This window comes from Neopsephotus bourkii, unplaced genomic scaffold (assembly GCF_033783945.1).
Source record: "Neopsephotus bourkii isolate Nb327-2 ecotype Australia unplaced genomic scaffold, CSIRO-AGI_Nbou_v1 NB_1508, whole genome shotgun sequence".
In the NCBI taxonomy this organism is placed as follows: domain Eukaryota; kingdom Metazoa; phylum Chordata; class Aves; order Psittaciformes; family Psittacidae; genus Neopsephotus; species Neopsephotus bourkii.
The window spans coordinates 7,467,869-7,477,034 of record NW_026901984.1 but is presented as its reverse complement, the minus strand read 5'-3'; the positions used below and the strand labels follow the sequence as shown (position 1 = coordinate 7,477,034).

The following is a 9,166-nucleotide window of genomic DNA, read 5'->3' as shown; positions in this document are numbered from 1 at the left end:
TGCAGTGCCCCGTTCCATCCTTCCCAGCAGCTGTATGTGGAGCTGATCTTTACCACACTCTGTGTGGTTTGTTGGAGAAACCACAGGCCCTCCAGAGGCTCGAAATGAAAAAAAACAATTTTGCTGTAAACTCCCCTTAAACTGTCTTAGGAGGAACAGAAATCTTGGCAAGATCTTATAACACATCCAACGGAGGAACAAAGGAGAAAGGAAAGAAAGAAAACAGGATCACCACCCTGGGGATCCAGTGACGTCTTCTCAGTCAGCAAGCTGAAATTCGTTCAGTTACAGCCTTTGTTGGCAGTACCACCAGGTCCCAAGGCAGAGAGATACACACCAGATGGCTGCAGGATGACTGCCTTTTCGTATGGTCAGAGTATTTTGTAATGCTTCCACTGGCCCAGACTTCTCTGCAGGGCTATCAGGTAAACCCCCACACCCAGTTAACTGCCCACACCACAGTGTGCAGCTGTCTCCAGGCAGGCGGTTGCCCAGGCAGTCTATCTCTGTGGCCTAGGGGTAGAAAACAAGAGAAATCAACCCCCACCTTCGGGGAGCATGATCCCTTCTCTGTCCCCAGCCCACAACACGCTGTTCACCACCAACAGGTGCTCAGCCTCTCTCAGCTTCTTCTCTTTCGAGTTGTTTCGAGACACACAGAAAAGGGGCCCTTGACCATCACATGTGGGGTTCTGACAGGCAACATGAGATGTCCTCTGCCTGTTGGGTGTCATTAAATGATACTGGAAGTATTCAGAAGATGTGTAGTGATGCTTAGGGATGTTAGTGGTGGACTTGGCAGTGCTGGGTTATTGGTTGCACTCGATTATCTTAAAAGTCTTTTCCAACCTAAATGATTCTATGGTTCTGTGACTTGGTAGCAAAGATCCCTGAAGGATTAATAGCTTGCAATTTAAAACTTTAATGTTCTGCAAACGTTCAGGATTATATGACTTTTACTTCCCTATTACAAGGAGCAATTTTTTCCATTATTTCAGTGTTTGAAATATGCAGCCTAATTTCTAAATTCTTGTGGATGTTTCCAGAAGTCACATCACATCCTGGAAAAGTAATTTCCTGGTGGAGCACAGCCTTGACTGTTTGAAATTACAAGTGTACTTAGACAAAGGCACCCACTTCGTTCATTGAGAAGTAATACTAGGAAAGTATGTACCTATGTTTAGATATTTCTTTCCATTTCTGTCTAAGGTTTTTTGATTTCCTGCTCTCTTTCTCCCTGGTCTGCTCTTCTCTTGACCCTGATGCCCTATGGCTATCTTCCTGTCCTGCACTTCATCGTGCTGTCCTCATCCTGATTTGATTTGTTGTTGAGTGTGATAGTGTGGGGTCTTTTTCTAGTCTGTCTTCCTAATTCCTTCCACCCTCCTTTGAAGGCAGCCAGTACTCTCTCCTTTTCCCTGCCTTTTACAGGTCCCTAGACTCTTTTCTAATGTAACTGCACTGCTGTAGGGAGAGGGCTGCAGCTAAAGGCACTCTGATGGATGTGGCTAGCAAACATTCCACATGTCATTAGAGGCACTGGCAAGAGTCTGGCAACTGGTAAGCCATTACTACAGTCTATCCTTTTTGCTGTCTAGGGAAAATAACTACGAAAAGCAATTTAAGACATTTTTGTTTTTTAAAAGCGAGTAGCAAACTAAGTGTACGCCACTTGATATAAAGCCTGCTACTTCATACAGATAGGCGGACCTTTATAGCTTTATAGACTCCTAAGGAAACATTAGTTTTCCTTTCTGTGGGGGGTGCCCGGGTGCTGGCTGTGTGTATGTCCCCTGTGAGCTGAGGCCGGGGCTGGTGGTGCCGGACACAGCCGATTCCCTCTGTGTCCAATGGCGCCACCGCAGGGCAGAGCTGAACCCCTCAGTCACTGGTGGGCGCTTCGGAAAAGCCGGGGTAGGGAAGGACAAACGGTGCCCGGCAGCCGCGGCTGTCGAGCTGGGTGAGAAACAGCCCTGCAAGCCCCGAGGGCAGAGCCGGAGGAGGACAGGAGTGGCTCCGGGAGCCCGGCAGAGCTGTCCCTGCGGCACTGGGAGGTACCCCCGTGGGGCGAGGGTTCCCTGCAGCCCGTGGGAAGAACTTTTATGCTGTACCCCTACTGCTGTATGTGGAGATCTTACCACCTCCTAGTGCAGCCATCGTACAGAGGCCACTTAGCTTTACGCGGCTGACAGCATTCCTTCCCTAACCCACTTTACACAGGATTTAATTAGCATGTTGTAAAATTATGTAAAGTAAAACCGAACCAATATTTGGCACAAAACATGCAGATATTACTGTGTAACAGGTTTTAAGCACAACATTTCTGCCCTGTCTAATCCCCATTTAATATTTTAAATTCCCCATTCATTACCATCCATGATGATAAACGGGATGAGTGTTTCCTGATTAGTTTTGAGCAGTGAAGATGTGAGCTTCAGTTTGGGGTAAAACTGGATAATTCATTAGCCACACTGTTGAAAGTTCCAAGTCTATTATACCCCTTAAGCTATTTTCCCCAGAGAAATTTCTATCTTCCTAATTTGTAATGCCTGTAGTCAAAATTATTAATATTCTCTATGGTGATGTATAATATATTGAGTTTATTTGTGTCTTTATTTGTTGCTTTGTAAGGCATTGCTAACAAGCAGCTAATGGTATTTGCATTTTTAGAATTATAAACATTTATTCTGATTTTTTTTAACTTACATTTGTAGATAAAATCTAGAGGTAAATTTCTTAACACACAGGGTCAAGCTGTAACCATTAGACACTAATTAGGACTAAAATTTCAGGTGGGAAATAATTGTATCTAATGTTAAGTTTTAGTTCTATTTTCTCAAATTTTATTTTAAGTGGTTTACCATATTTAACTCAATTCCTTGGAAACAATTCAGACATTAAAAATCTCTCTACATTATAAAATATATATATTCTGATTCTGATGTGCCCAGCTAACTTAAAAAAATGGCAGAAGCATTATTTGTAATTTCAACTGGTTTATAGTGAAAACAAAGTCAGATTCCTAAGCAAACCAGAATGGGTTGTTTTTTGGATTTTAAGAATTACAACAATACTGTAATATTGGAATTTAGTGTAAGCCACAGAAAGAATTAATCTAATGAAAGTGCATTATTATTATTATTAGCAATAATAATAATAATGTTACTATTATTGTTTTGTTGGTGTGGTGATTATGTGTTGGTAGTGATGTTGTGTTACTGGTGGTGTTATTATTGTTATTACTACGTTTTAAGACCTAAAGGTAAAGATTACTGTGTTCGCTCCTTGACATGTCTGATGGAAAATATTACGTTTCCTACCCCTGCATATCTTATTTGCATGATGCCAGAAGAGGAGCCTGAACAGCGGATCCATTGCAAATAAACTTCAACAGCCTGAGCCAAATACCAGGATCTACAAGAATGCCAACACATTCACGTACTTAACTGCAGCACAATTCATACTGATGACAATTTAACTATTAGAAGAGCAGTATTCTAGAAATAAAAAGTAAAATTATGGAACTCAAAGGCAAAGAATTTTTGGCCTAAAGGTTTAAATGATTCTACTAAAATCCTGCTCACAGAATACATATTGTATAAATCAGGACACATAAAGCAATATTACTTGGGTTCTCAATTTATAAAAGACATTTCCTTAGACAAATAAAGGCAGTTTGATCTAGAATGTTTGGCTCCTTCCATCATGTTAATTTCACAATGCTTAAAGTCCTTCATAGGAATGGGGTTTGATAATTCAGTTATAGTCCTGCATGGGAATGGGGTTTGATAATTCAGTTATGGACCATAAGGTTATGATAAATGGCAAACTGAAGAACTAAAACAATCATTCATTTTCCTCCATTTCACAGATAAATTTAAGTTGGAAAAGAGAAAAAAACAGTCAAACGTAAAAGATTTTCAAGCAAATTTAAAATTTAGCATATCCTTCTGAGGACCAAATCAAAATTACAAGATACAAGTAAGATGTACTAACAAGCATCCATAGTCATAATATTACAGCAATATACGTGCACTGATATCTTTATATAATTTACAGTGATATAACTAGTATCAGTGCTGTAATATAAATAATTTTAAGAAAGATCTGACACAACATAAGATTTTTAAAAGTCATAGTGAGATCTAGATTGTATGAATAAGAAATAAGGGCAGCATAAAAAATGTGTGGGAATCCCTTCCTCCTAACAAACAACCTCAGCTGTGAAAGGAATAACAGGAAACATATCAAAATCTTATTTGGAATCAGATCGTCAGCCTAGGTTGGATCAATTTTTCCTTTTGACATACAGAACTGAGGAGCATTTCTTACCATTAAAATAATAGCATCAGAAAGTTAACAAAGAGAAATTGCCCAAAACCACTCTCTAAGGAAATGTTTTGTGGGAAAAGGCTTTGCAAGGGTAATCACAAATACAGATTTATTGCTACAGTCAAAGCCAGAGCAGTTCTGCAGAATCCTTCTGTGACTCAGTAGTGGCAGTGTTTCACTATTTTTACTCCCATAACCTATCTCTCTGATAATATGGCTTCAGTAATACTGCATTGCAAGGTCTAGGCCAAGTTGCCTGCCTGCTGTTGCATTTAGGTGGGATATTTGTAAATGAATCATGACTAGGACTGCAGTAGCCTAATACTTCCCTTAGCCTGCACTCAGTAGCCTATGAAGCTGCTGGAAAGTAGATATGCTTTCCCAAGGCTGTTCTGTCTTGAGTTAGTATTGTCTTTGTAGATAATGAAAGTCTGGATGCTCTGCTCCCTTCTTTGTACATATATATGATCACCAGAACACCTTGCAAAATTTTCTATGCATAAGAAAAAAAAATAATAAAATGGTTTAGCCATTTTTGGGGTAAGCTCCCTAAAGCTTACCAAATACAAGATTACTTTAAAAAAGTGTGAAAAGAAAATCCTGACATGCCAGAGGAAAGAACAGAGATTGTAAGTAGCAATGGTGTCTCTTTTATTAGTTTGTTCAAAGGAATGCTTTCACTTCTAGGATGGATACAACAGTAAATAATGTTTCTGTGAGAAATAAAAGGTTTTGTCAGGCACCTTGCATGTCTTGAACTATTGACACATCAACTTTTAAGAAATGTGTCTTCTAAAACTGGACAATGTTAACATTTTGAGGTGGGGTGAGTGAAATAATTAAGAAAGTATAGAGATTCTGGACAGAAACAAGGGAAGTAACTGAACTGGAAAATACAGAAAGATATATCTGTGAAAAAAAAATTTGTTTTCCATTTAGAGTGGAGGAAAAAAAAAAGGGAAGGGAGTGAACTGAAAAAAAATATATAGGTGTGGGAAGGACATGTTTGTTTTCTATTTATAATGGAAAAATTCTATTGAATACCCCCATAAAATACTGATATCTAGATAGAATTCTCAATATTTTCCAGTAGTTATGCATCAGTCCTGAAGAGACTGCTTAGAAAGAGAGGGACTTCTATGGCCACTTCTAAGTGTTGAGTCTGATTTCCCAGTATTGCACATGAAAAAAAGACAAAATTTCCAAATTCTTCCAACAGCCAGAACTTTAACACTGATTAAGGATGAATTGTATGTCCTAAAAATTTAATGATTATTGTATATGAAGAAGGCAGACATCTATTCAGCATTCATTAATACGCAAAGACTAAATAGCTTCAATTTCATGTACAAAGAAAGGAAAAACTCCCTGTGATCACACGGGAGAAACACTCATGATAAAAGTGGTCTGCTGAAATATGTCTATTCATTCATGTACATTGTAAATGTTAGAAAATGATCACTTGAATACATCTTCCAAAATTGTTTGTCTGAAAACTCATGAAAAAGTTAATCCCACAGATCAGTTTGCTGAGGTGTCTGAACCGATTTCATCATTCTAACACTTTTGCAAACCTATACAAAGTAGAGTTGTAATACCATTGATAACAGAACATGCAACTGAAGACTTATGTTGAGAACTTATGGCAGGAGTTGCAAACACTTGACAGTTATGCTTGGACTAGGACATGGGACTATTTTCAGTGACAAAAACATCACAAGAGATTAACCCGCACAGTTCCTGCTCTGTGCTAAGTAGCCTGGATAACAAGAGTTGATAAGACAGGAACCTGTGTGCCAAGTGTGAGGTTGAGTGGACCATCCAAAACTGTCTAGGAGGGCATTTTCCCAAAACCTAGTGACACTAAAAAGGAAGAAAACAACAAACATTAGTAAGATTAAACAGTAGAATATCAAAAGCCTTTTGAAACAAAGACTCAACTTGAGAAGTATAAAAGAAAAAAAAAATTTATAATGGTGGAAACAAAGCAGAGGATAACAGAAAAGCAATAACAATGAAAATATGTTTGATATTGCCAGAAGTCACCCTGCTGGCATTTGTCCATGTCTGACAGAGTCACTTCCTGTCAGAGGCACCGAGAATGCCAGAGTGCAGCAGATAGAGACCCACACCTCAGTTATATGTATGTAACCTCATGGATGCTTTCTTATTGTATGTGTGTGTTGTAGAGCTGCAGGAGGTTGTGTGGGGAGTGAGCACCTTTGTACCATGCATTCTCTGAGAAGGGGTGGGTATGCACGCCATTATATGTGTGTGTGTGCATGAGTGCATCTCTGTTCACAGAAGTCTTAAAGTTGTTTAGAAATTTGAATGTATGTGCTGGCATTTTGCAGGTGTCTAAGACAGTGTTTTATCTTTTGAATTTATGATACTGACCCTCTATGTAGAGTTTGCTGCTTTAGCAATCAATTATGAAGCAATAAACCTCTTCAGTCATATTCAATTTAAACTTTGTGAACTGTTTTTACATGAAATCACCCACTTCAGACGCTGCACTCCTTAACAATAAACTACATGAGATCATAAAAGGTAATAATGTAGTGATATTATGACGTTAAATTGGTTCCCATTCTGATCTAGCAGCAAATTATAAGCAATTTGGAACCTACATTTAAAAGAATGAATGGGTGATCTTTGTCTTGGGCAGAGGGGACAACCTTTTATAGATTTTAGGGAGATACTCATTGCAGAGACACCATTTTTCTCTGTGTAGTGTGTGGCAATAAATATTCCCTCCAGTCCACATGATTGTATCAAAAGGAGTATCCACTGCATTTAAAGAGATAATGCAGTGAACATTGCTGACAATGTTCTTCCTCTGCTTGAGCATTTCACAGGAATCACAAGATTCATCCTGTGGAAGGCATATGATCAAACAGCAGTCTCAACTGTAGCAAACATGCTTTAATATTTAGGTTAGCCTAAGAGAACCCAAGAAATAAGCAATTTTTTAAAGCTCGTTTTCAGAATTCAGAGAAGACGGTATCAGTCTTATTTCTTATTTACAGACAGGTAGAGATGCACTATGAGGCAGCAACAGGGGGGATGGAAAAAGTCATACCCTCACCAAAAGCCAATACAGCATATAACCTGTCACATAGGAAAGAGAGAGAGACGAGACTGCACTACCATCTTCATAACTACATCCACATCATTACACACCACAACAAAAACTGGAAACAAATAATCTGGGTTTTAGGGAGCCTTTGCACAGATGTTTTGTACTTAAAACAGAATACTGAATACCAGACATCATAAATTGGTTGAGTAATCCTACATAGTCTCTTAAATTGTTCTAGTGTAATGGGATCACAACAGCCAGGAACAGTCTTTTCTCTTTCCTGTTGGAAATGTTTTTATTGTAAAAGACATTAATTTTCATTTGTAAATTTTTTTCATGTTTACTTATCATTTTAATTAGTTATTAGGTGGGACTCTTATTTACTTCATTCAATCAGTAAGACTAATTCTTCACCAGCATATTTCAGTTTACATGGCAAATACTAATCAGTAGAATTCTACTCTGGTGAATTGTAAGTTAAATTATGATGCACAACAGTATGGGAGTCTCTGGGTGAATTTTATATGTCTCTAGCATAATTTAACTTTATTAATCATATATAAAATCATAGAAGACATGTTAAGTTAGAAAAGGTCTATTTGGCATCATAATTACAAATTAGATATTGTCCAGTTTAGTCGTACTTCTATACTGCATATCGTTTTGTTAATGAGGAAAAAAACCCACTAGAATCAACATTCTTGTATTCTTTGACTAAAATTACTGCCAAATATTAAGTATTATTAAAATTTAAAGTAGGTGAATTAGCTTATTTTGCTAAAATGTGCTATAGCTCTCTAAGTCTTTACCATTTAATTCACAAATGAAGAGGAAGTGATAAGCCTCTCAAGGCTTAGCTAAAACTGACAGCTTAGGTCTAACATTCTTTCTCACTAGTTATATCTTATTCTGACAGTAACCATACTAATTTCAGTAGAAGTACTCAGAATACTTGCAAATAGTCAGCAAGAGTAAGGAGCAGAATTACCAGCTTCTGCTGGAGAGATAGTGTTTATAACAGACAACTTCTTGGCATCCAGAGCTTCTCGCTTTTATAAATACTCTAGGAAAGTGGAACATTCAATGCTTTGCAAGAGACTTTGAGTTTTCCTAGGATAATTCTGGATGGAGGGCATCTCAGAAAGGCTTTAGTCCAACGTCTTATTCAAGGTGGTCAGGTCTGATCAAGTGTTGTGGTTACAAGACATCAAGTTACAGAGGGTTTTAAGCAATTAGGGATTGAAAGCTTTCAGGGCAAGAGACAACACAACCCTGCTAGGCAACCTGTCTCTAGTCAATACTTGACTGTCATAGTGGTGAAAAGTTTCTCCTCACATTCAGTCAAACCTCTCCATGTTAAATGTCTCACATCCTCCTGTGATACTGCTGTGAAGTGCCTGGCTCTTTCTTATTAAGAGCCTTTTGCAAGTCCTGGCACCCTGCTGTTAAGTCCCCTTAAAGTCTTCTCCAGGCCAAACAAACCCTAGTCCCTAAGCCTCTCCTCACAGGGCACATCTCCCAATCCCTGACCACCCTAGAGGCTCAAATGATGATTAGGGACTATTCATGCCAGGGACCAAATCAAGGACCTCTTGATGTGTTTCCTCTATTTGGAGGCTCAAAATTGAATATGGTATGCTAGATGCCCTAGGTATAAGGGGACAATCCCTTCTCTTGATGTCCTGGCTGTGCCCCTGTGAATACCTCCTAAGGCACTATTTGTTGTCTCTGCAGAGCGCACTGCTGGCTCCG

General features: G+C 38.6%; 1 long non-coding RNA gene across 1 annotated transcript; it reads left to right on the top strand.

Moving 5' to 3' along the window:
• The first annotated feature begins 1,069 nt into the window (after positions 1-1,069).
• LOC133221036 (uncharacterized) lies at positions 1,070-3,561 on the top strand. Its single transcript, XR_009727872.1, has 3 exons — positions 1,070-1,166; positions 1,432-1,560; positions 3,350-3,561. It is a non-coding gene; the product is annotated as an uncharacterized LOC133221036 (long non-coding RNA).
• Positions 3,562-9,166: the final 5,605 nt, after the last annotated feature.